Source organism: Enhydra lutris, unplaced genomic scaffold (assembly GCF_002288905.1).
Source record: "Enhydra lutris kenyoni isolate GAN:26980312 unplaced genomic scaffold, ASM228890v2 scaffoldscaffold6, whole genome shotgun sequence".
Classification (NCBI taxonomy): Eukaryota; Metazoa; Chordata; class Mammalia; order Carnivora; family Mustelidae; genus Enhydra; species Enhydra lutris.
Genome location: NW_019154090.1, coordinates 15551058 through 15578356, shown reverse-complemented (window position 1 = coordinate 15578356; position 27299 = coordinate 15551058). Strand labels below are relative to the sequence as shown.

The window sequence follows — 27299 nt, the reverse complement described above, 5'->3', positions numbered from 1 at the left end:
ATCGGGGGGCGGGGGAAGCTAATAGATCTGGGCTTGAATGTTTACCCAGATGGAAACAAAGCAATCAGGGATGATATTTCCATAAGAAATGTCCAGCCACACTAAGAGGGATTGTTTTAGGGAAAACACCACTGCTGCCTTGACTCACTTCTTCAGCACACGTGGCATTAGATACTGGACATTAGAAGCTATGCTCCAGGGCCCTGGGTGGCTCAGTGGGTTGAGCCTCTGCCTTCGGCTCAGGTCATGGTCTCAGGGTCCTGGGCTCGGGCTCTCTGCTCAGCAGAGAGCCTGCTTCCCCTCTCTGTTTCTGCCTGTCTCTCTCTCTGCCTACTTGTGGCCTCTCTCTGTGTCAAATAAATAAATAAAGTCTTAAAAAAAAAAAAAGAAAAGAAAAAAGAAACTGTGCTCCAGAACAGCCCTGGAACATGAGCTTAAAATGGCCTTGAAGGTCTCCAGTGCAATTAGAAGCATAAACCCAATTCCTGATCTGTATGTTCCTCATGCCCCTCGTGGGTCTGGAGGAGCAACTACTGAGCTTGGAATAGCTTTGCCTTCAATTTGAACTTCACTTCTCATGACTGTAGGTGATTATTTTTGAAACTCTTTCAACATTTCATGCTATCGGCGACCAACATCCCATCCTCTAGTGCGGGAATTGGCAAATTGTAGCCTGCCACTTGTTTTGGTAAATGAAGTGTTACTGTAATACACTATATGCATCTGTTTACACATTGTTTATGGCTGTTTAAAGAGTCCGACAGTTGTAACAGGGATTACTTGCTGGGCAAGTTCCTTATCAGTTCCTTGTTCAGAAAGATACTCCCCAAGTAAGAGCATCCTGAGGGCCTGGGCCAGGAGTCAGTGCCCTGCCATTCATAATGGGCCTCTTGGAGCTCCTGGAGTTAGATGATGTTCTCAACAAGGTTCCTTTCAGACCTTCCAGCCCTTTCCGTCACAAGCCTCGGCTGGCAAGTAGGGGTTAATCAGTGCAGCATTCTGTGCTGAAGACTTGTCTTCATTGCTCCAGTCCAAAGGGCCTATTTGGCTCAACGTCTGTAATTGAATTTTATTTTATTTTATTTTGCCTTTTGCTCTGTTAAGTGCCTCTTCTAGTCCTTAGCTTCAGATGATGTTATCTCCAGCTCACAGAGGGTTCTATTGTTAGACAGCCAGTAAACTCTCTGCGAAAACATATGGATAATTTGGGGATATGGCCAGAAACTAATGGATGCTGGCGAGTGCTTGTAAGATCAGTCTTCCCTATATGTTAAGCCAGATGAAATCAGAATTATCCTCGGTGATATTTGCACAATATGGAGTTAGTACAGAGAAGTAGTTAGGGTGCAAAAGAATTGTTAGGGACTGTAATTCAGGTATGACTTTGTTCTCTTCTTTGAGCCCATGTAATATACTTAGTTCACACGGAAGGCTTCTGTTTTTAATGCCCTATCTTACAAGGCAGTAGCCTGGTTCTCTTGTCATAGGGTCCACGGAAATGAGAATTTCCAGTAATATCATCCCATCTGATTTTCTTCCTTCAGATTCACACTATTAATGAGCCTTTCAGTCAGCTTCCTCTGGTTTCTGTCTAATTTGTTGCTGCCTAAATTAATCTTCAAGCACATCATCTTTCTCTTTGTTTTCCTTACTGGGACTTTTTAGAAACTTCAGCATCAGTTTGTACAGAGTCATTTTATCTCTGGGCCCACAGCCTCAGTCCTTCCCAGGGGGGGAGGGAATAATCCCTTTTATCTTCTGCAAGGCTGTTCTCTTTTAAAGACTGCTCTGCTTCAGGCCTGGAATCTTTTCCTGGCTAAGAATTTTCATCTGTGGACACAATAGCTTCTTTGCAGCTCTGCATAAATAATCATCTCTGTTGGTTAGAAATCATGGCATTCGTGCACATTAGTTTGAGGTTACCTTTAGTTCTGTGGGCTAATAGCCTTGTTCTTGATCTCATCTTTCATTGTACTGAAATCCACTGGATGTCTGCCTACAATCCACCTATCAGAAGCAATGTGATCAGTCAATGAGAAGAAAGCTCTGGGGTCCTTTCTCTGTGGTTTTCCCATCAAAGATTTGGAAGAAGGGCTGTGGCTGAGGAGCCCAGAGGCTGCACAGGGCATTTCCATCCCACAGGATCTTGCCCCCTTCCCTCTCCTCTCCATCTTGCTTTATTAAAGATCCTCCTTTTTCTTTCCGATTTTATTTCCCTTTTCTTTTCTTGGTATGTGTTGCCCAAAGGAACTTAAAAATAGCTTTTTATATTTTTTCTTTTTATAGAATACTATATTTTTATTACAAAAAGAGTGCTTTGCGGAAAACATTAAAATGCCAACAAACTAGGGCTCCTGCAGTGGCTCAGTTGGTTAAGTGTCTGCCTTCAGCTCAGGTCATGATCTCAGGGTCCTGGGATCCAGCCCCACATCCAGCTCGCTGCTCAGTGGGGAGTCTGCTTCTCCCTCTGCCTCTGTGCTCTCTCTCACTCTCACTCGCTCTCAAGTAAATAAAATCTCTAAAAAAAATTTTTTTAAAGATTTTCTTTATTTATTTGACAGAGATCACAAGTAGACAGAGAGGCCGGCAGAGCAAGAGAGAGGAGGAAGCAGGCTCCCCGCCGAGCAGAGAGCCCGATGCGGGGCTCGATCCCAGGACTCTGGGATCATGACCCCAGCCGAACGCAGAGGCTTTAACCCACTGAGTCACCCAGGCGCCCCTAATTTTTTTTTTTTAAATGAAATAAAATGCTAACAAACCAAAAGAAGAAAATAAAAATTACCTGCAGTGTTACTACTAGGTTCCTCAGTTATTTTTTTATGCAGAATTTTTCTTTACAACCATGAGCCCCTATTATATACACTATATTATATATATAATATAATATATAGAGAGACTATTTTTCTCATGCTGTGAGATACTCTTCTATAGCATCACATGGTAACTGCATAGTATGCCATTCTGCAGGTGTACCAAAATGTATTTGCCACTCGCTAATTGTGCACTGTGAGTCAGCACCCTGAGTCCAGTCTTTGCAAACATCCCCATAATGATCTCTTGCAGGATAAAGCCCTAGAAGTCACATGACCTGGTTAAAGGGCATGTATACATATTTTTTAATCAGTAAACTTTATTTTTTAGACTAGTTTTAGGTTCAAGTAAAACGGAGCACAAAGTACAGAAAGTTCCCATATTCCGCCCCACCCCGGAGCGGGGGGAGTGTTTTAAGGATTTCAGTACATGTTGTCAAATTGCGTTTTAGGACTGTTGTACTATTTTTCATTCCTAACCACCATTTTCCCGTATCTCTACAACACTGGGTGTTATCATTCAAAAGAGATCTTTGATGAGGTACGTTTAGAGGAGAATACCTTCTCCAGTCACCTTAAGACTGATTTTTTTTTTCTTCTGAAATTCATTTTTATGTTATCCATCCCATTACTATTTTTTACGGTGGGTGATGGCAGAGTTCCATCAACCTTCCTTACTTTGCCAATTTAACAAAAGTTAGAAAAGTAAATACTTGTACATAAAAATAAACGCCTAGATAGAACAGAAAGATATAAGCAAAAAAGGGTGGGGGAGAGTCTCCCTCCTCACTTACCCAGCTTTCTCCTGAAAGCCTCCCTCCCTCCCTCCCTTTCTTTCTTTCTTTCGAGATTTTATTTATTTTATTTGACAGAGAGAGATAGTGAGAGAGGGAACACAAGCAGGGGGAGTGGGAGAGGGAAAAGCAGGCTTCCCGCTGAGCAGGGAGCCCTATGCAATGCAGGGCTCCATCCCAGGGTCCTGGGATCCTGACCTGAGCCAAACGCAGACACTTAATGTCTGAGCCACCCAGGCGTCACCACTTCTTTATTACTTTAGAGATTTTTGGTAATTGTGGGGATTACCTCCAAAATTGTAAATAAGATTCACACACACACACACACATATTTTTTCTTTATTTGTGATTTTAGACAGTTAACTTTAAGGTAGCTTTGTATCATTTAATGGCAAATGTCTTTAAACCTTCTGGTGCTTATCTTATCTTGCCGGACTTGTGCTTGTTTGACCTCAGAAAACTTCCCATGCAGGCTCTTAAGCTCAGGCATGCATTCAACATATTTGCTAGGGTGATGGCAGGAAGGTTTGGGGATATTTAATCCATCATGTTGGCTGAAATGGCAGTCAGTCCTGATGCCTTCGCTGTCTCTGATTCTCCTCTGTAAAAGATAAATTAGCATCCGTTCATTATATTCTCCCTCCTTTCCTCCCTCTACCTTCCTACATTCAGATGAGATAGATGCTATTATTGTCTTCATTTTACAAATGAGATCTCAGAATTCAGAGAGATCAAGTGATTTGCCTGAGATCACATAGCTCGTAAGTGGGGGAGGGAGCTAGGATTTTTTCCCAAGTGCATGTGATTTCAACACCCAAGCTTATCCTGGTGCTACATTAACATATTCTCTCCACTCTATCCTTCAAGGCTGTTACCTCCTCTGCCCCTCCTGTGTCTGGCACGGCTGTCATTTTCCCTGGGAGTTTAGGAAAAGGTAGGTAGGTCTTTATTTTGATGTTGGCTACAGGACTTAACAAGCTGTAAATTACCAAGTCATCATGCCCTTGAATGTAAGCATTTACAACAAGATAGTTTTCAGAAGAAATGAGACAATCTCGTGTGAAAGTTCTTACGTAACGCAAACAGCAGACATGATTATTTCAGAACTCAATAAATATTTGCTGATCTAACAATGCAAACCAGCAATGTGGATGGTAGGTTTCTCTTAGCATAGATGAGTTTTCAGAACAATCTCAGTTTGTCAATTCCTTTTTCTTAAAGGCATTTAAAAAAATATCCATGGTTACTGTTTATTAAGGAAAAGAACTCTTGTTTTTTTGTTTTGTTTTGGCTTGGTTTGGATTTTGGAGATATTTGTATGCAGACACAGGGAAATCAAAGGCCACAGTATAGCAGGCTGGCTCTTTAAAGTGGCCCCAGGATCTTTAAAAAAAAAAATAAAAAAATGGGCACCTGGGCGGCTCAGTCAGTTAAGTGGCTGCTTGCAGCTCAGGTCATGATCCCAGAATCCTGGGATGGAGCCCGGCATCGGCCTTCCTGCTCAGCAGAGAGCGTGCTTCTCCCTCTCCCTCTGCCTGCCACTCTGCCTACTTGTGTCCTCTTTCTGTCTCTCTGTCAAGTGAATAAATAAAATATTTAAAATAATAAATAAATAAGTAAATAAAATAAAATAAAATAGCCCCAGGGGCACCTGAGGTGCTCAGTCATTAAGTGTCTGTCTTTGGCTCAGGTCATGATCTCAGGGTCCTGGGATGGAGCCCCACATGGGACTCCCTGCTCAGCAGCAAGCCTGCTTTCCCTCTCCCACTCCCCCTGCTTGTGTTCCCTCTCTCACTGTGTCTCTCTCTGTCCAATAAATAAATAAAATCTTTAAATAAAATAAACAGCCCCAGTGTCCTGGCCTCTTGTTGATTTCCTCTGCTTGTACTCTGTATTCATGTCACTCATTTCCACCTGTTGTTCCATTTGTAGTTAGTGAGTCCTAGGGCCAAAAAGGAAGTGGAGGGGTGAGGTTAGTCTGAAATGTACAGTCTGACTTATCCCACCCTATTGTAGCAGTCTGTTGTCTTTCCTTCCCTCAGTTAACTATAAATCAGTACAGAGATCACATTGCATTGTTTATACCTTCAGGATTATGTGTATTATCTTTATAAATCAATGAATGTCAGCGGTGTTCTTATATTTTCTGCATAAACTGCAAGGTGACTTGGGGTACCCATTGTCAACAACAAGCAATGACCATCAATGCTGTTACAGTCTCCCTATAGTGAATGTCCCAGAGATGGCCTCCAGAGAGGTCCGCAGACCCCTTGAAATGATACACATTTTCCAAAGAGCAGGATCTTAGCTTTCATCACATCCTCAAAGGAATACGTGACCTAAAATGAGTTAGCAACACCACACAAACTGTGAAAAGCTTTTCAGTGGTGTGGAAGAGTAGTCGAGTTAATTTATTTTTGTGCCCACATACATATCAATTTGTCCTTGATAAATAAATATCCCTCTTGATAAATAAACCATATAAACTCTGATGTGTTAGCACTTTAAGATCTAGATAAGATCAGCTTGACCCCTTGTTTCTTGCCATGTAGAAATCTGAGGTTTCCCCCAAGGTTCTGCAGGTTCCTAGGGGGTGAAGGTGTTCTCTGGGTCATCTCTGCCTCCTCTTCCTCTGTTTCTCAGCCTATCAGTTCAAAATTGAAACTTGGTCCCTTTCTATTTTCCACCAAGAACAGGGAATACACTCACAAAAAGAATTTTAATTGTTACCAGCTTTGCTGGTGGTTTGGGAACCCCAGATCCTGGACCTCTGGCATCTCCCTGGGTCCTTGCTCCTTCCCCTTCTTTTATTCCTCACAGATTCCCCCTGGAATTCAGTTCTTCTTTATTTATCATGCAGAGCAACTTGGCAACCTTTGGCTTTTATTTCTGTTGTTTTTTAGCATGGCTGAACTCAAAAAGGTGGCTGGTAGCTAAAAGGGCCTCATATTTGACAGTCTTTCTCTTTAGAAGGCAGATGTGGCTATAAAGATTTTCTTTCATTTTATATTTATAAATATAAAATATAAAAAATTTATAAATATAAAATATAAAAAATATATTTATATATATATATATATTTTAGCATCCTTTCAAATTTCTTGAATCCATCTGAGTAAATTCTTAGGTCTGAGTTCTTATTAAAAATCTCTCTGACTTCACTGTGAATGCAGGCCTTTGCAGTGGGGTAGGACCCATAAGCCCACTGAAGATCTTACTCCTTCATAGCACAAAAGAGGAGGAACATTTTTAGTTTGAGATCTACTAAACTAATTTCCCTCACTGTCCCATAAACTGAGTTTTCTTCTCCAAGTTTCTTTAACGTTTTCTTCATGTTCTTTTTTTTTTTTTTCTAAGATTTTATTTATTTGACACAGTGAGAGAGCACAAGCAGAGGGAGTAGTAGAGAGAGAGGGAGAAAAAGGCTCTCCGCTGAACAGAGAGCCCAGACGTGGGGCTCGAGAGAGACCCTGAGACCCTGAGAGATCATGACCCGAGCCGAAGGCAGACACTTAACCAACTGAGTCGCCAGGTGCCCCTTCATATTCTTTTTTATTTTTTTAGTAGTAATATATTTATTTTTTATGACTATGACATCAGTATGAATTTTATAAAAATTAGACCAATGTGGAAGTACACAATTTAGTTAATGAAAGCCCTCCCCCATAATCCTGCTGTCCAGAGATGGCCTCTGATAACAATTTGGTTTCTTGTGTATCCTTTTAGAGATGTAAATGCATATAGCAAACAGTAAAACCCTGACTATGAGCCACGTACTGTGCTCTGTCTCATTAAATCTTCACAGTATCTCTGAGATGGGGCCTCCTGTTTACCAAAAAGTAAACTTGAGGCTTATAGCTAACTGATGACTTGCCTAAACATATTTCCAATATTTGCTTCTGTAAGCAGCCTGCAGTAAATAAAAATGTATCTCACCGTTGTTCTTGTCTGATTATCTCCATATAACAAATTTCCAGAACTGTAATGCTTGGTCAAAAAGTGTGTAGTTTGAAACTTCTGGCTCGTTTTGAGGGAGGCAGTTAAGAGCAAAGGCTTTGTGGTCATACACAGCAGTGTTCATGTTCCCACTGCCATTTGCTGGCCACTCACTAGACTTAAAACTGTGCCTCAGTTTGCTCATCTGTAGAATGGGATAATAACAAACCTCATACGGCTGTGAGGACTGAATGAGATGACGCATGTAACATCTGCGGCTAGTACCCAGCACATAGGAAGAAAGCAGTACATTTGACAAACCTGGTCCCTGCTCCTATAAAGCTAACATTTTAGTGTGGATGGTAGGGAATGGCAGTGAGGATGAACAGTTCAGAAATTAATGGATAAGAAAAATAGCAGTACTGTGCAGACAATTAAAAGAAAGTGATCTGGGGCACCTGGATGGCTCAGTTGGGCATCTGCCTTTGGCTCAGGTCATGATCTCTCAGGGTCCTGAAATCGAGTCCTGCATCAGGTTCCATGCTCATCAAGGAGTCTGCTTCTCCCTCTCCCTCTGACTCTCCCCCAACTTGGGTGCTCGCTCTCTCAAATAAATAAATAAAATCTTTTAAAAAGGAAAATGATGTGATAGATGGGTAGTTACCTTAGGTTGAGTGGGTTGGAGAAGTCCCCAAGAGGTGACATTTTAGCTAAGGTCTGAATGATGAGGAAATGGTTTAAATTCCTAGAAGTAGACTCATGGGATCAAATTTACGTGCATTAAAGCCTTTAATCACATATTGCCCAAATATTACCAACTGATCAGCAAAATATTTCTAAAATAATTTACATTCCCTCTATATATAAACATGCTTCATTCCTTCACCCTTTTACTACTTTTACTTTTCTCCTGATTTTTTAAAAAGTGGGTTTAATCTAGGGACACCTGGATGGCTCAGTCATTAAGCGTCTGCCTTCAGCTCAGGTCATGATCCCGAAGTCCTGGGATCAAGCCCCAGGTCGGGCTCCATGCGGGTGGGAAGCCTGCTTTTCCCTCTCCTACTCCCCCTGCTTCTGTTTCCTCTCTCATGCTCTCTCTCTCTGTCAAACAAATAAGTAAATAAAATCTTTGGGGAAAAAAAAGTGGGGTTAATCTAAAGATTATCTTGGAGACATTCCGTGTTTGTCTTCTAAAGAGCTTCGTTAGCAGGGGTTAAAAATAAGGAAACAAGTTGGTCCCTTGGAGGAATCTCTTAATTGTCCAGCATCACCCCCTGTACTCTAAACCTTTCTTCTCACTCAGCGCCCTTTCTCTCTGCACCAGTTCCTGCCCGATTGGGCGATGGGGCTGGAGGCCGCCAGCATGTTAGCGGGGGCATGCATGTCGATTACCATCCACATCTCCCTTTCGGAATGAGGCAGTGCCTGGCTCAGGGGAGGCGGCTGATTAGCATTGCCTTTGCTGTAAAAACAAGGCAGCATTTGGAGGTACGCTGGTTTTTCCAAACAAATGCGTTGGCAAGGGTACCGTAACCTTTTGTGTGTTGAAACGGTGCGGAAGGCTCTGTACGTCTTTTTGTTCCAATCAAACCCCTTCCTGGGTGGCACACGCTGGGGGCAGCGGCATTGCGGGCACCCTCGGGGTGTAGTGCCTCCTCTGTTTGGCTGTAACATGGATCTGGTTGCATAGCGTTTGTGGATCTGTTCTGTGGGGCCTTTTATCGTCTTAGAACCATTGTCGGAAACATTCCTTTTTGCAGGGCTTGACTGGGGCTCAGCATCATTACAGTGATCAAGTACCTGTGAAATTACAGAGCTCATGCGGATACTGTTTTAATTTGTCTTATTTTTAAAATTTACGCATGTATTAGAATTTAATCTCTGATTCTAGCCTGAAAGAAAATGATACAATGTAGTTTAAGCTCCTAGGCAAATGGATTAAGGTCTCTTGTTCCTAAAATGTGATTTCTTTTTATGATCTTGATTTTTTTTTTTTAACTCAGCAATTTAAATAAAACAAACATCCTAAGGGCAACACAAAGGGGCCCGGGGGCGGCGTGGGGAGGGAGTGTGTTTGATGAAATTGTCCAGGAGCAAAGCATGGCTCACTTGCAACCCAGAGATTTGTCATCCAAATATGTGCAGATTGCTGGTCCTATAAATAGTTTGAACTCGAGTAAACAGCTCCTTCCCCCTAGCTGCTGCTTGGCCATTGTTCAGATGCCGGAACAGCCAGGGAACAGGCTCTTAAGCCAAGTTCATGGCCCTTGGGCCCAGCTCTTAGTCTGCTTCTTTGCCAGGCAGGGCCATCAGCTACCCAGGGTTGGAGATGACCAGAGGACAGACATTCAAGCCCTTCAGTTCCCCACTTTGGGCTCCCCCCCCCCCTGCCCCCCGCCCCAGCCTGTCATACAGCTCTATGAGCTGCTATGCTCGTGAGTAGCACCGATCTAAGCTTCCTGGCAACTATCAAAAGCCCTGGGGCCGCATGGCCACTGATGGAAGTAGATTTAGGAGATGGAGACACACTTTTTTTTTCCAGGGCCAAAGCATGCCTGGCTCATTCCCTTCTTTTGGAGCCGAGAAACGTGGCACCGGTTGTCAGAACTGCTGCAGGCTGCCCCTGCCAGCCGCCCATCTCCCTCTGCCAGGAAGACAGGCTGCTGACATTTTAAGAACCCCTTTGAGGACTCGAGTAAAATGCTGACGTTAGAGCAACTAAGGACATTCCATGGTTTATTACTACATTTCCTTTGGAAAAAATAAGTCTCTTTTTAAAATTCCTGCTTCAACCGCATCCATTTACAGTGACTCTTATGTCACATGCCTCTGAGGAGGTTATGAAAACCGCATTTTGTTGTAGAGGGGACAGATGATGGGGATGACAGAGAAGTCCTGAGTTAAGGAACGGGAAACCTGGACGCTTCAGCAAGTTACCTTTCCGCTTTCATTCTTCATCTGTCAGGTAGAGGTAATTCTGTCTCTCCCGCTTCATGGATCGGATGACAAAATGGATGCAAAAGCACGTTCTGGACTGTCCCAAACCAGTGGGCTGTGAAGGAGAGATAGGGTAGTGGGAAGAGTCTCAAGCTTGGCCTTCTGCTCTGTAACCTCAAGCACGCGGCTGATGTGTCTCTCACCCTTAATCTTACCATCTGTAAAATGGGAATATGATATCAGTCTTCCAACAGTGTTATAAAGATTAGAAATAACATATATAAAGCACTGACAAATGGTAGATAATTATTAAACTGCAGTAATAATTATTATTACATTTAATGTGGAGATACTCACTCTGGGTTATTCAGGATCTTTACCTGGAGAAACAGATTCAGTTTGTAAATGTCGGGATTAGCAAAAGGCCCAGCTAAAAGCTGATGGCAAAAACTAATAAAAATAGATAATATTTTCTAAAAATCATAATATAGGAACATCAGTTGAAAAAACTGCAAGTCCAAAAAGGCATCAGTTTCCTGCTTTCCCCCTCACCTGAGGTGACTTCTGCTTTTAACCCTCCGTTTCTTTTTTTTTTTTTTTAAGTGATCTCTACACCCTTGGGGCTCGAACTCACAACCCTAAGATCAAGAGTCGCATGCTGCACTGACCGAGCCGGCCACATGCCCTCCCCACCCCTTCCATTTCCTTTTTAAAATTAATTGTGTTGGGGCACCTGGGAGGCTCAGTCAGTTAAGTGTCTGACTTCGGCTCAGGTTGTGATCTCGGGGTCCTGGGATTGAACACCATGTCAGGCTCTGCACTCGGCAGGAAGTCGCTCTGCCCTTAGCCCTGCTCATGCTCTGTCTCACAAATTAAATCTTTTCAAAAAAATTAAATGCATTGTGTTTTGGGGCATCTGGGTGGGTGGCTCAGCACATTAAGTATCCTACTCTTGATTTCAGCTCGGGTCATGATCTCAGAGGTGGGATCAAGCCCCCCACATCAGGCTCTACACTCAACAGGGAATCTGCTTGAGATTCTTTCTCTCCCTCTCTCTCTGCCCCTTCCCCCTATTCTTTCCCTCTCTCTAAAATAAATATACTTTTTTTTTTAAGATTTTATTTATTTGGCAGACAGAGATCGCAAGTAGGCAGAGAGAGAGGGAGGCAGGCTCCCTGCTGAGCAGAGAGCCCTATGTGGGCTCCCAGGACCCTGGGATCATGACCTGAGCTGAAGGCAGAGGCTTTAACCCACTGAGCCACCCAGGTGCCCCAATAAATACGTATTTTTAAAATTTTTGTTTTAGTCAAAATGGCACATGCACATAGGTTTGCTTTATTCTTTTTAAGATCAAATATCATTATAAACTTGCACTGAAAACAGCTGTCTCCTGCTCCCACTAGTCCCCTGCCTCCTGCCCTGCCTCCTGCCCTGGTCCCAAGAGCGTACACTTTTGATCCTGCTGGCTGTTCGTTCTGTTACTTCCATATATCCAAATAATATGCTTATACAGCTCTCTCTCTCTGTGAACATTTTCTTATGGAAATTTTAGAACATGGACAATATTCGAATAATATAATGAGCCAAGCTTCAAGAATCATGACCGGGCTGCCTGGGTGGCTCAGTGGGTTAAGCCTCTACCTTCAGCTCAGGTCCTGATCTCAGGGTTCTGGGATCGAGTCCCACATCAGGCTCTCTGCTAGGCAGGGAGCCTGCTTCCTCCTCTCTCTCTCTCTACTTGTGATCTCTCTCTCTGTCAAATAAATAAAATCTTTAAAAAAAAAAAAAAAGGAATCATGACCTGGGGCACCTGGGTGGCTCAGTGGGTTAAAGCCTCTGCTTTCGGCTCAGGTCATGATCCCAGGGTCCTGGGATTGAGCCCAGCATCGGGCTCTCTGCTCAGCAGGGAGCCTGCTTTCCTTCCTCTCTCTCTGCCTGCCTCTCTGCCTACTTGTGATCTCTGTCTGTCAAATAAATTAAAAAAAAAAAAAATCACGACCTGCCTTGTTTCATCTATGCCTGTGGCCACTTTTCCCCCTGCTACTGGATAATTTTGGAGTAAGTTTTAAACATCATGTCATTTCATTAATAGCTACTTCAGCGTGTTATCTCTAAGAGAACAAGGACTGCTTTTTTAAAAACGTAACTATGCTACCATTATCACACATAAAATAATTAATAATCCCTTATTACTTGCAGAAATCGCTGATCACGTATTTTTTCATTCAGATGCAAACAAGGACCACACACTACCATACTGCTTTTTCTTCGTTTTTCAGTTTTAGGTGTTACCTCCGGACCTGCTAGGATAGAGCAGGTGGACTTTAGCTTTTTCACGAGCACCAGAGCCCCCTTCGCACTTCTCCTTTACCTTTTTCTCCGAATATCACAGTTTTTTGGTTAAGTCAGTTTTCAGTGTTTTATAGCATTATGGCATCATAAATACTATCTCCTGCTGAGCCAGTAACTTTCTGGTTATTTTTCCTTTCTGTATGACTTTTCCTGGACTAATAACAGCTTCTTTAATATGCTCAGTTTTCCTTGTTTCTTCCTGTAAAGGCTGTCCTTGTTTTCCCATGGACTCTCAGTACAGTTTTCAGCAGACCTGTCTCGGGGTGGGGGTGGGGGGTCCTTCAGCTCTGCTTTCCTAGAGGCTGCCACCGTCGCGCGGTAGTCTGGTGCTCTCTAGGTCCGCAGGTCTGCTGAGGTCCACAGCTGCCCTCATCTTCAGCCTTGGCATTCCTTCCATCTCTCTTGTTAGATCCCTGCTTTCAAATCCTACTTTATAGCTTAAACCCTCATTTAGGTGAAGCATATTCTCCAAGAGTTTACTGAGAAAACAGTGCACAAGAGAGAAACAGTCCTGAGTCCTCGTATGCCTCAAAAATGGCTTTATTTTGTCTGGGTGAGGATGAATTCTAGGTTCCAAGTCATTTTCCTTTAGAACGTTTACCTTTTTTTTTTTTTTTTTTAAGATTTTTATTTATTTGACAGACAGAGATCACAAGTAGGCAGAAAGGCAGGCAGAGACAGGGGGGAGCAGGCTCCCTGTGGAGCAGAGAACCCGATGCAGGGCTCGATCCCAGAACCCTGGGATCATAACCTGAGCTGAAGGCAGAGGCTTTAACCCACTGAGCCACCCAGGCGCCCCTAGAATGTTTACCTTCGAAAGCGTTGCTCCGGTGTTTTCAAGCAGCCATTCTTGTTCAGAAGTGTGATACCAGTCTGATTCTTTTCTTTTGAAACAGTTTGTCTCTCTAGAAACATGTAGGATTTTTTTCCTTTTGAATTCTGAAAGGTTAGGAGACTACATGCAGGCATGATCGACTCTTCCCTTCTCCTCAGCACTTGATAAACTTTTCAGTTTAAAGATGCAATTTGGGGGCTACCTGAGTGGCTCAGTCAATTAAGCATCTGCCTTCGGCTCAGGTCATGATCCCGGGGTCCTGGGATTGAGTCCCACCTTGGGCTCCCTGTTCAGTGGGGAGTCTGCTTCTTCCTCTCCCTCTACCCCTCCCCCCTCCTCATGTGCTCTTTCTCTCTCTCTCAAATAATTAAAGTCTTAAAAATATAATGTTTGACTCTAGGAATGTTCCCTCATGATTTCTTAGATAATTTCCTATTGTACTTTTCTTTGTATTCTTTCTCTGGAATTCCTGTTTCAGACAGATGTTGAATTTCCCGGATTACTGTTCTATATCAAAATTCTTTTTCATCCTTTAAATATTTTTTCCCTATACTGTATTTTGGAAGATTTCCTTTTCTTAATTTCCAGTTTTTCTACTGACCTGTTAATTTAATATTATTAATTTCCAAGAGTCCAGTTTTATCAACTTATTTCGTTTTGTGGATATGATATCATCAGAATCTCTCTGAAAACATAAGAATTTTTTTTTAAAGGTTTTCACTTGTCTGAATTTTCTTTCCCATAAGAGTCCATTTTCTCTTGGGGCACCTGGGTGGCTCAGTGGGTTAAGCCTCTGCCTTTGGCTCAGGTCATGATCTCAGGGTCCTGGGATCGAGCCCCACATCGGGCTCTCTGCTTGGCAGGGAGCCTGCTTCCCCCCTCTCCCTCTGCCTGCCTCTCTGCCTACTTGTGATCTCTCTCTGTCAAATAAATAAATAAAATCTTTAAAAAAAAAAAAGTAAATTTTCTCTTTACTTTAGTTTCTGTCATGCTGTTGGTTTTCTCAAATGCTCTGTAATTTTTCCCCCCAATTGTAAGCAATAATAAAAGCCTCCTTTTAGGAGATAGGCCTTCGTTTCCTCTGGAATTGGTGTCTGTTTGCCGCATAGGCCTCAGCCCAGCCTGGAAGGCTGCTAGGAGCTCTGTGTACCACACCGATGGGTACAGTTGGCTTTAGGGCACCTGAGCAGCAATGAGACTGAGGGTCCTTCAAAGGACAGGATAAGGACGCCCAGTCTCATACTAGAAGGGAGGTATTCTGTGAACTTACCCATTTTTTGGGTGCATACTCTCTGGGATCAGGCTTCCCTTCTGCCGGATCCCTCCATTGGGTGCACTGGCTACATCAGCAGCCGTCCAAGGGGGCCAAGGAGGTGGACCCTCCGGACATCAAACCCTGTAGAGAAAGCAGGCAGGTGGGGTGCCTGGGTGGCTCAGTCGTTAAGCGTCTGCCTTCGGCTCCGGTCATGATCCCAGGGTCCTGGGATCAAACCCCACATGGGCCTCCCTGCTCAGTGGAGAGTCTGCTTCTCCCTCAACCACTCCCCCTGCTTGTGCTCTCTCTCTCTCTCGCTGTGTGTCTCTCTCTGTCAAATAAATAAATGAAATCTTAAAAAAAAAAAAAAAAAGAAAGAAAAGAAAACAGCCAAGTGTACTCCAAAACCAGAAGAAAAAATAACATCAAACATTTGTCATCTTTTGTGGGATTGACTCCTCTCTGTCCCCAAATGATTTGTGTGTCTGATTTAAAGAAAATTTTTTTTGTTATTTTTCTAAGTAGGTTCCACATACAGGGTGGAGCCCAGTGCAGGGCTTGAAATCATGATCGCGACCTGAGCTGAAATCAAGAGTTGGACACTTAACCAGCTGAGCCTCCCAGGTGCCCCCAAATATTGTTTTCAGTGTAGGTGTGGCTCTTTGGGGGTCTGTATGCCAGGAAGTTAACTGGTTATTTCTGGGTGGTTGAATGATGGATGATTTTCCTCCCTGTTTTCTGTTCTTTTATCTTTCTTTCTTTCTTTCTTTTTTTTTTTACAATAAACAATTGTAATTGGAAAGAAAACAAAATCTGTAATTACAACTTGAAGTCTCAGTCAGCATCCTTCTCAATGGATAAGTGAGTTTGAAATGGCATGACAGCTGAAACTGCCTTGGATAGGGTGAGGAGGTCATTGCATTTTGTAGCAGCTGTTTGGACTCCGAGGTCAGTCGCGGGGCCCAGAATTTATTCATCATATACTCCTTTCAGCAGGTGCCAGTCAGTTGCCAGCTGAACGGGCTCCGTGACTGACAGGTCTAGAATCTCCTCGTTGGTTGGGTGGTGGTAGTAAGATCTACCTCACAGGACCCTCGTGGGGGTTAAATGAGATGATTTTTGTAGAGCAGTTAGAATACTATCTGGCATATGGTAAGCATCCGTTAGAAGTCTTCGTTATTTATAGCCTTCCTTATTTTAATAAGTGTCTCCTATGTACAAAATGCTCATAAATTAAACACAGAGCTTTTCTATAAGAAGCTCAGATTCTAGCAGCAGCATAAGTAAGAGCTGTCCAGAAATAAATAAGCCTCAAAGAGGAGAAAAGGGTAAGTTTCTTGATAGAGGAACAGTAAAGTCCTATGGAATATCAGAGGGGGAGACCCCTTCCAGACCGGGGTGAGGGGTGGGAACTCAGGGCAGCCTTGTGGCAGGGGGGCTGTCTGAGCCCGTCAGACCAGCTCTGTGTGCAGGAGCAGGCGGAGTTTCCTTCCTCTTCAGATGGAGCTGAGACTGCGGGCTGTGACGAGCTGCCAGCTTTCCTGCAGGGAAACCCTCCCGAAGGCAGCGGAGGAAGGGACTGCGAATCCCGGCCGGGCCCCAGCAGCCCTGGCGAGGAGCCCAGGCTCTGTCACTTAGTCCCGTGAGCCTCGTGCTGGTCGGTTGGCCCAGCAGCATCGGCCTCCGCAGCTGTGAGTGGAGGGGCTGTTAAAGCTCCTCACCTCCCAGGTGAAAGGCTAATGGAAGGTGGTGTCTCGAGAGCACTCAGCACAGAGCGTGGCGCCAGGCCACCAGTGTCCCTGCTGTCATTAGTCGTCGGCACTCCGAAGGCAGAGGAGCGCCCGGCCTTGTCTGTTCTCCGTGGTTCTGTGACAGGTGTACAGTTAACTCAGTGTTACAGGTGAGGGTCAGAAAATGTATGTGGTTGAAGAAAACAGTATCTGTGTTTTTATGAATGGGCCCCTTACTTTTACTTTTGTTCAAATAACAAAGCACTGAGAGTGATTTTGGCAAACTGACCTGTCCAGGGCCCAGCTCATTTCTTGATGTGCACTTGGACTTCTGGAATAAAGGCCTGGCAGATAACGGCCCCAGCCGCCACCTCCCGTCCCTCCAAGCTGCGTGTTGCTGCTGAGAACACGCCTCACAGTTCCCCGTGGGCTTTTTGTTCCTTATTCATTCTGATGTTCTCAAGAAATAGTGGGTCCTTCTTCTGGCTTCCTGACGTTCTTGACTTTATTCATGCACTGTTACATCATCCTCGGGGTAGAGCATGGTGACACTAAGTCAGAATGAGAAAACAATGCCTTTACTTTAGGATGTCGCAGCTTATTTTTGCAATTTTTTTTTTCAAATAGTTTTGAACTTGTAGTTCACAGGCCCTTAATCCAGATAAGAACCTTTTATGTTAAGTGCCATTATTATTCTCACTTTACATAGAAGTTAACTTGCCCAAGGTCATCCAATGCTGGAAGGTCCAGGGACAGGAGGGAAACTCAGGTCTCTCTGAGCTGGGAACAGGCTCTGAGTTAACTCCCGTTAACTGGAGTTCTTTTCATTCCACCACAGCCCTACGCCCGCTTATGGGAGAGCCTTTGGACTGGCAAACTCCCTCCTAACGTATAGTCTATTTGCTTGGTCCTCCCTGATCACAGCATCAGAGAGTTCTGAGAATTAAAGTTTTCGTTAAGTCATAAACTCCCACAGCCTTACCTCCACTTCTAAATAGTTTTCTTCTTTCCCTAAAGAACTTCAATCCCAGCTTCTCATCCGAGTAGGTTTAAGACAAATCAGATCTGCCTTTTGGAGGAAGGGGTGACTGAAGCCCAGATTCCTTCGGGTCACATGGTATTTGGGGAGCAAAGCAAGTGAGTACCTCCTCTTACCTAGTGACCTGTAGTGTTTCCTTTAGGCAATAGATTGACTACTCCCCCCCAACCCCCTGGCCCCAACCTGGGTGAACCCACCCCTTCCCCATTTAAAAAAAAAATAAGTTTAGCCCATTTTTCTAAGGAGAAACGATCCCATTTAGAAATAGCATTGGCGGGGCACCTGGGTGGCTCAGTGGGTTAAAGCCTCTGCCTTCCGCTCAGGTCATGGTCCCAGGGTCCTGGGATTGAGCCCCGAGTCTGGCTCTCTGCTCAGCGGGGAGCCTGCTTCCTCCTCTCTCTCACTCTCTGCCTGCCTCTCTGCCTACTTGTGATCTCTCTCTCTGTGTCAAATAAATAAAATCTTAAAAAGGAAAAAAAGAAATAGCATTGGTATGTGTATGGCATGTGTGCTGGACTAAGTAGGAGTTAAAGACTCAGTTTCCATATCTGCCCCTTTAATCTTGAGCTGTGTGACCTTGGGCATGTCACTTGGCGTCTCTGTTTCATTTTCCTACCCAGGAAAAGCAGACTGGTAATTCAGCCCCTGGGTACTAATTCTCCTAAAATGAGAATCAGATGAGATTATGTAGGACAGTGGAGCTACCATCCATCAGCACTTAGCGTGTGCAGGTGCTTTCTGCCCCTTGCATGTGCTCTTTAATCCTCACAATCCTGAAAGGGAGGCCCTATTACCCCAATTTACAGTTAAAAAAAAAAAAGTTCAGAGAAGTGAAGTCACACAGGACTCAGATCTATGGCTCTGGTTCCCAGATCGCTGTTCCCATAGGCAGTGTACATGTCACACTGCTTCGCTCTGTACCCAGAAGCACAGAGTTTTTTTCTCTCTCCGCCTGCAGGCACTCCACAAATGCAAGAGATTATTATGGTCGCTCCTAATCACTGCTGTTCCACGTTAATCCCTAAGGACAGCTCTCCTGCTTATTTATCTTATCGAGTAGTTTATGCTGCCTCTTTCCATGTCCCCCAGGCCTTGTTCAGTGAATTCTTTGGGTTTTTCTCCCAGAGAAACAGTGCGGCTCCACCACAAAGGGGGTCGAAGGAGCCAGGCTGAGCCTGGCATCGTGGGCATTGGCCTCTGACCTGCCAAGGGTTCTTCCCTCCCTCAAGCGTGTAATCAGCCAGCTTGTAGTACAGGTCTTTTTATCTTGCGTCTGGTATAAGCTCCTCAGTCGTTGAGTTTCAGAAGTGGAAGACCCCCAGACCATCATTTTATTGATGGGGAAACTGAGGTCAAGGGAGTTAGGAGTGTGATTCCTTCAGTTAGGAGTGTGATTGAGGCCAGAAAGAAACGAGTTCTCCAGGCAACAGACCAGTGCTGCTTCTGAGCCTTGCGCTTGGGCACGTGTCATCTCCCCTAAGTGAAGGACAAACATACACCGTGCCCAACACACACCTAGGAAACTTGGTGGGGAAACGGAACAACTTGGAACATGGAGCTGGAGGAAAGGAGGGTGGGGTGGAGTGGGGATGCCAGTCTCCACCCTAACGAGGGTATTACACACCAAAAAAGTGAGTTAAAACACAGCAAAGCAAACTAGATCGTTTTCACTCAGTGGTGACTAGAGGCAAAGGGACTTAGACCAGGAGCCCTGGCCCAGTGAGTGGATAGGAAGCCTTTTGTCACTAAGTCTGCGCTGTTGAAAATTGAAGGAAGGATGTTAGGCAAATGTGACTGCCTGGGATGAAGTTACAGCCTCCCAGCTCATTGTCCAGAGGAAATGGATCTCCCCCGTGGACGGAGAGGTGGAAACCGAGCAAGGGAGCTGAGTGGTTGACATCATCAGGCTGAGCATTGGGTTACAACAAATGGGGACTTACTTGGCCCGGGACATGGGAAACACCCACTAAAACCTCGAAGTGCATTTCATTTAGAGACGCCGAGAGGGAGAGAGGGCGAGAAAGAATCCAGACTGCACCGCTGGCCTGGTCTGCTAATCTCGCTACCCCTCAAAAGGGAGGCGTTTTGAATGCTGGTTTCTTAAATTCTCCCTTGGCTTGGACTGAGGAGCCCTGGACCTTGGAGAAACTCTGCTCTTGTAAGTAGAACTTTATTCTCCACCATCACCCCCACAGCCCTGGGGAGAGCAGGGAGGGAGGCAGAGCTCTCCGGAGGGCTTGGCTTGCTTCACAGCCTGTCGGTCAGAAAGTGTCTATTTTTATATTATGATATATTATTGCTCTGCAAATTATGGCTTTGTCTGCAACTGCCTGGGGCTAGAGTCTGAACTCAAGTTTCACGGATGGGCTCCATTCAAACGCTGTTTGAATTTTTACCCCAAGAACACAGACAGATCGGCTAGAGCTTTAAAAGCAGCTCGTTGCCCTGAAGATAGGTGAAGAAGTTAAGTCCTTCATTAGACACCGGGGTTTGTAAAACCTTTAGTTTTTTCTCTAATTACCAAGGCTGTACAAACAATTTTAGACATCCTAGAAAAAAGTGTCTCTGGAAGTGACAATTCCCTGTAATCTTCCCCTCACAAAGACAAGATTGGTATTCTAAATGCACGATCTAGAAATGATTGGGTTTCTGAAGTTCGCTTATCACAGGCATCCCACTGGTGCGGCAGCTGGGCGGACTCCCAAGACGGAAAGAAGCGTGGGGAGACTTTAACTTTGGCTTCATGGTCTTTTTATTGCTTCCTTTTTAAAATTTGCTGTTGATGCCTAGAAAGTAAACAGAACAATCGTCTAAGTAAGCACTTCAGCATTTTCTTTGTTGGGGTCTGTCCTCAGGTCTTTAAGCCAGGTGCGTCCTTCCAAGCGGTGCGGAGGGGAGGGGAGGGGAGGGCAGGGCCTTGTTGCCCTGGGGCCCTCACCCGCAGGCGCCTGAGCTGACCATTCTCCCTCCCGGGGTGTGTGTGTGCGGTACAGGGTTTGCAGCTGCTGCCTGCGACCCACCGTCCCTGCCCGCAGGTCAAAACAGTTGGGAAATCACGGTTAAAGGGGAAAGACTTCGGCTTTAAGAAACAAAGGGCCAGCCACGGACGGTTTGCCGCCTGAGCGAGTGTTCCACACTCTGGGCCTGTTTCCTCTTTTGTACCTAAATAAAGGGACAAAACTAGATGACCGCTATATTTTAGAATTCAGCTTGAAATGAACCATCCGCATCTCTTCTGCTTGCGGAGAATCCTCAGAGCTTGAGGATCAAAGTACTCTTGGTTTCCAGTATCCCCAGAGTGGCTAAAAACCGGCCCCTGGAAGGACAATTAAAAGAGGATATAAAACAGGCAACAGTAAGTTACTTTTGGGTTTTTTATAGTTTTGTAAGGTTTGGTATTCTTGAGCGTGGTGTGCAGGCGCATGCACAGTGTTGGGTGGGGGCGGGGAGAAAAAGAATGATCCCTATCGAGTGTCTCTCAAGTGCTCAACCCCACGTGATGCTCAGCCTTTTCCATAACCTGAGGTGGTCAGTGTCCTTGCTCCTAACTCCACTGACTGAGGGTTAATCTCCATGGTATGTTCCCGTATCATCCCGACCACCTTCCCCGTTCACCTGAACTGGGCTCACATAATTACTGGCAGAACTTCATTCACTGTCTCCCCTAGACCATGTGTCCCCTCTCGTGAGTCTGTCTCATCCATGACCAGAACCCCGTCCCCTGGTAGAAAGGTCCAGAGGAGACGGGGCATACTCAGTTTTAACACAGAGGCCACCCTCCTAGTCCCTAGCTTGGCAATAAAGAGAAGAGGAAGGGAAAATCTCCCTCTGGGCCCTTCCACCTCATGTCACCTAGACATGGCGACTGCTGCTTCAGGACAGCGTGGCTGGGGCCAGAGTGCAAAGAAAAACAGAAGATGTGGTCAGGTCTGGATTTTTGAGCGGCCAGGGGGCCAGGTGTTGGCAGTTTAAGAGATTTCTATCTTTAAGGCTACCCGAGTGTCCAGCCCTCAGGAAAATGCAGTATTTAAAAACTGCTTGAGGGTGCCTGGGTGGCTCAGTGGGTTAAAGCCTCTGCCTTTGGCTCAGGTCATGATCTCAGAGTCCTGGGATCGAGCCCCACATCGGGCTCTCTGCTCAGCGGGGAGCCTGCTACCTCCTCTCTCTCTGCCTGCCCCTCTGCCTACTTGTAATCCCTGTCTGTCAAATAAATAAAATCTTAAAAAAATAAAAATAAAAACTGTTTGAGTTAAGATCATGGTTACCAGGAGGGTTCTCAAAGCCCCTTGTCGTATCTGAGTGTTTTGGTCTTCTCCATGGCTCAACCCTTTGAAAGTGGACCGTTGCTACCACGGAGCCATGCACGGTCTTGGGCAGGGGGCCCAAGGCTCTCTGCCTCAGCCCAGCTGCTCAAGATCTCCAGATTCCGGCTAATTAAGAAAATGGTCCCAGCAGCACCTGGGTGGCTCGGTCAGTTACGCGTCCGACTCTTGATCTCAGCTCAGGTCTTGATCTCAGCTCAGGTCTTCATCTCAGGGTGGTGAGTTCCAGCCCTGCGTTGGGCTACATGTTATGCATGGCACCTAATTGAGAAAAAAAAAAAGGTGGTCCCTCTTCCGAAGACGGTGGTGAGGAGGTGATATTCTGAAAGGAAGGTATTTGTTTTGAGTTTTTATTTTTGTTTGAATTTGAATGTCTTTAGCAGGATTGTTCTCCAGTTTAGTACTGTCTGTGTCATTTGCTTGCCCATCTGTCACCATCTCTGGTCTCATGCCTGCCGCTTGGCCCCTGTGGACGTTTACCTTCGCGACCCCTGGGCTGGTGGGTGTCCACAGTCCCTGTTAACTTCAGACTGTGTAGAGGTCAGTGAGAAGCTGGGGAGGGTAGCAGAGAGAGCTCTGCCCTCACCATCTCCTAGTGGAGACATCTCCAACAGATTACCTCCTAGAGCCTGCTTCTCTTCTGGAACGTGGGCGGGGGGGGGGGGGTCACAATTACACACACCTTCCTCCAGGGGTGCCACGAGGATGAGACAGGATAAAGCTTATAGTGCACCTAGTTGGCACAAAAAACATGCTTGGGGTTGCCTACTTTATGGTTTCCAGAAAGAGAATGCTAGCCAATGTATATAGGGCCTGGCCCCGTCAGTCACAGGATGCCATCTGTACGCGGGATGTGGTGTCCTCTCTGAATTGATCAGAGCTCCCATGCTGGCTCTTTCAGCCAAGCCTTAGCACCATTTCCTATCACTCAGTCGGGTGCTCAGACCAAAACCAGAAGTAGGTGCTGTTCTCCTGGGACCCGAGGATGCTAGCCCAGCCACTTAAGGAAGAAACTGGTGGCAGGTGTTATTCTCTGAGTGTGACGATAAGCTGAGTTCACCCAATTAACTCTGCTGAGTGTTTATACAAGGGGCCAGAAGTGATTCCTAAGTGGAGACAGACGTGGAAAATCTCAAGTTCTTGGAAACAAGTCATTAATCATGACCCGAAGCTGCGCTCACTACCTCCTGGAAGTCTTTCAGAAAGGCCTTATGAAAACTTTGAGCGCCTTCACAGAGTGGTTCCTTCGGAAGCTGCCATGCTGAGTGATTGTGAACAGCAGGTTAAAATGCATTGGCTCTTGCTTGAGGAGGCCGGCATTTCCTAACTTTATTTAAAAGAAGTCTCTTTGATCTTCCAAGAAATGACTACTCTTCAACTGGGCTTTTCCAAAATGAATAATGGACCTTTGGGAACATTATAAAAATGCCTTCTTATTATGTCCCCGGGACCTAGGTCAGTCATTATGTTTAGGACTTCATAGGCGTGATCTCTGCCATTCAGTAAATTACACGGGAGGCAGACTAGTACGAAGCACTAGGGTGTGTGGAGGAACAGGGCTGTGAGGAGACAGCCGTGGCCTTGTGAGGTTCTCCACGCATCACAAAGACAGGCACGTCAATGAACAGTTGAGCTGCACCAGCATTTAGCACCAGCTGGGGATCCTGGTCTTGAGCTGGTTGGTTACCCCCACACTTCCCCTCCATCTCCTAATTCTCAGAGCTTTGCCAGCACCTGCATTAGGGAGAGATGAGAACTGTGCCCTGCGGAAGCTTTCACTCCTGGCTCCTTTCTGCCCAAGGCATCTGATGAAGGATGGGAACTCTTCCTGACTAATTGCAGGGGGGACCCCACCCTGGAGGACCCGGAGTCTGCAATCCCAAGTCGAGTAAGGAGACATAAGGACGGATGATTCTGCGGTCTAAGATTGTCACTGGATTTTTCTGCTGGTTTGTTTTTATAACATTTATTGTGGTGGGTTTTTTTTTTTCTCCCCAGATTATGAAATTAGAACATGTTCATGGAAGGAAAGCTAGACAGTACAGAAAAACACTTAAATCATCACCCAGTGGTTTCATGTCTCTGGTTTTTTAATAGGGCATGGCTAGGTCAGAGGGGAACTTGCTTAGATCTCCTACACATATTCTGGTTTGGCTCCAGAAAGTTTCTGCCAAGGTAAGAAACTCCCCTTTAGCAGTACATGCTTGTCCTGTTCTCACCCTCACACTACCATTGCTTTCCAGGTTTCACTTCTCATTTTCTGGGCAGAGTCTCTGCCTATCCAAGGTGCTCAAGGCTTGGCGGGGCAGTCCCCTAGTAGGAGAAGCCGTGGTCTGTGGTTGACTAGAGACTGTAGCCTTTCTTCGTATTTCCCTGTGTCAGTGCAAGAATTCATACACTGTTCGGAAGAACCCTTGTGTTCAGGCATTACACAAGGCACGATAGGGAATACCAAGGTATATTAGACTTCTAAGTAGCTTGTAATCTGATAGGAAAAAAAGACTCTGGTAACTGTTACACATGTCATCATGTGCCCTAAGAGAGGGACAGTGCCGTGGAAAGCCTGAGAACGCGGCACACTCGCATCTGAGTCCAGCCTTCAGCTCCGTATAGTTTCAGCTGATGCTCACGGAGCACCTCCTTATCTGCCAGGCACTGAGCAAGGTGATAGTGAACAGTACGTCATAAAACAAGCATGATCCTTCTTACTGTCATTTACAGCCAAGGACGTATGGTTTTATAAAGTAAATAAGTAGGAATGTGGTCAGGGCAGGCAGGCTTGACGAGGCAGTGTTTAAACTGAGATGAGGTGCTCATTAGGCCAAGAGCTAAGGCAGGAGGTAGGGGAGAAGGGCGTTGCGGGAAAGGATAATCCAGGTAGGGACAGGTACATGTGGGTGAGGGCCCAAGGCAGGAAAGCATGTGGACTGTTGGAGAGCCTGAAGGGAAGCCAGCGTGGCTGAAGCATGGAGGGGAAGGGAACTGAGCAAGAGGCGGAGGTGAGGCTTCAGAGAATTAGTCAGGGGCCTGATGGCGATGATTAATCAGTAGGCCTTTGTGGGTGCTGTTTGCTGTGTGGGGGATGGATGGAGGGGCAGTCGCAGTAGTCACGGGGAGAGAGGATTGGCGTTGGGTAGGACCCTGGCGAGGCGTGGGGGTGGATGGAAGAGGTAGGTGGATTCGAAACTACTAGAGATAGAAACTTAGTGGCTTTTAGTCTGTGCCAGACCCAGGGCTGGGCCCTGAGGCCATAGAGACAAAAGATATGCATCTTCTGTCCCCCTGGGCTTTGGAGGTCTAGTGGCCTTGAAGGTTAGGTAGGATGTGGGTAGGCAGACCCAGGAGCGTGGGATTTCCTTCCCATAGTCAGCAGCTCTATTCCAGTAAATGAGGAGAGTTTCTCTCTGAGGTGGCATAGAATATTACTCCTAGACTACAATCTTTTTTTCCCTAAGGGGCAGGAAGAGCTGTTTTTTTCCCAAGAGCCTGCTTTTATTCATTGGTTTGCCTGTAGTTCCCCTTTGTCCCTGTGATTTCATACCTGAGCTCCCTGCTGGATTTGGGGTTTGGAGACCAGAGTTAGCAACTTGCCACGTGACTGAAAAAGATTGAACTTCTCTGAGTCATTTTCACCTATAAATGGGAGTGATACTGATCTGATACCTGGCTCCTTTAAGGTATCTTAAAGTGCTTTGTAAGATATCAAGTGCTGTAGAAACGTGAGGTATCATTATTATTTCAGTGCAATATTCATTACCGATGAAATAACAGTTAAAAGCGAAGCATTCCACCAGGGAAGGCCAGAGTGTACCTTGCACATGACTCTGAAAGGGCAGATTCCGTAGAGTCCCTGTCCTTCAAGAGCTTGTTGGGAACGCTGGTCCTCTTCTCTTCTGTTTCATCCGCTGAGATAAACCATTTCCTCTTCTCCTCCTCCCGTCAGAATGGTTTGCAAAAGCAAGCCATTTCATTTCTATGCATTCCGGAACCCATTTGATGTAGAAGCCAAAGCATCTGCTTGGAGACCAAGAGAGCCTGTGAGCAGAGATGAGGGGGTTGCGCGGCTCTGGTTCCCAGCAGCCAGTTCACTCCCGGGAGTGTATTCAGTTGGTTTGTGGGGAGGAAAGCAGGCAAGGGCACCGAGCCATGGAAAACAGTCAACAGCACAGAACCAGCCCACACACCACCACCTAAACAGGGCGGTTTCAAGCCAGAGTTTTAGGCTTTCTTTGGGATTTTAACATGGGAAATTCTTTTTTTTTTTTTCTTAAGTAATATTTTCCCCCTTCTTAAATAAAAAGCATCAATCCTTAGGAATTAAGTACCCCCCCCATGAAGCTTTTTAAAAATATTTGTCTTCCGGCTATTAACGTGTTCTATTTGACCAAAAAAGAAGTAACAGTAAATGGAGTTAATTATCCGATGTAAAGACAAGTGGGTAGCGTATAACACAGCTTATCAGAGTTTTTTCTCTGCCCTCATATGCTTGTCATTGTTTTTATCTTCATTAATTTTCCCTAAACTAATACATATGCTCATTATAACTAAACAATTTGAAGATGTTATAAAGAAGTTATAATCTCTCCTTTCCCTTTACTCCCCATTTCCATCCTTCTGAACTCAGTTTGGTATGTGTCTTTTCTCCAAGTTCCTATTGAAATGGGTGTAGGGTTTGTGTAGATGTGTGGTTGTTTGGTCAGAAGTGGGAGCATACTTTTATTTTGCACTTTATTTTTCCCACTAAATAATGGGTCCTGGGTAGGGATAAATCTAATGCACCTTTTAAAATAGCTTCAGGACTGTTGACCTAGAAGACCACAATATATTCAGCTGTCTCTCCTTTGACAGATGTTCGAGTTATGTTTTGTTTTCACTAAAAATATTGTTGCACTAAATATCTTTATATGCATAGCCTTCTCTACTGGTGCATGTATTTATTTATTTAATTTATTTATTTAAATTGATTATAGTGGACACATAATGTTACATTAGTTTCAGATGTATAATATAGTTATTAGACAAGTCTGTAAGTTATGCTGTGCTCAGAACAAAAGGAGCCACCGTCTGTCACCATACAACACTATGATAATACCATTGACTATACTGGTGCTTTTATTTCTGTAAGTTACATTTTCATAAATAATATTGTATATTAATAATAATATACATATATTGTATGTATTTGACATTTTAATAGAGAATATCCTACTTTATAAAGAGTTCTAGTAATTTACATTCTTCTCAGAAATATAGGAGTACTTCCATTTCCCTAAATCTTTACCAATATTA

The 27299-nt window shown here is 44.9% G+C and overlaps 1 protein-coding gene across 4 annotated transcripts in view; it reads left to right on the top strand.

Annotated features, from left to right (window-relative positions):
• The window catches only part of LOC111141393 (cAMP-dependent protein kinase inhibitor gamma), a 96705-nt gene that overhangs the window by 44616 nt on the left and 24790 nt on the right, over positions 1–27299 (top strand). The window contains exon 1 of one of the 4 annotated variants that reach the window (XM_022493905.1): positions 19692–19846. The exons of the other annotated variants lie outside the window; for them this stretch is intronic. The gene's annotated coding sequence lies outside the window, so the exon portion shown is untranslated. Of the gene's footprint in view, positions 1–19691; positions 19847–27299 lie in introns of those variants that run through there. 4 annotated transcript variants of the gene reach the window in all.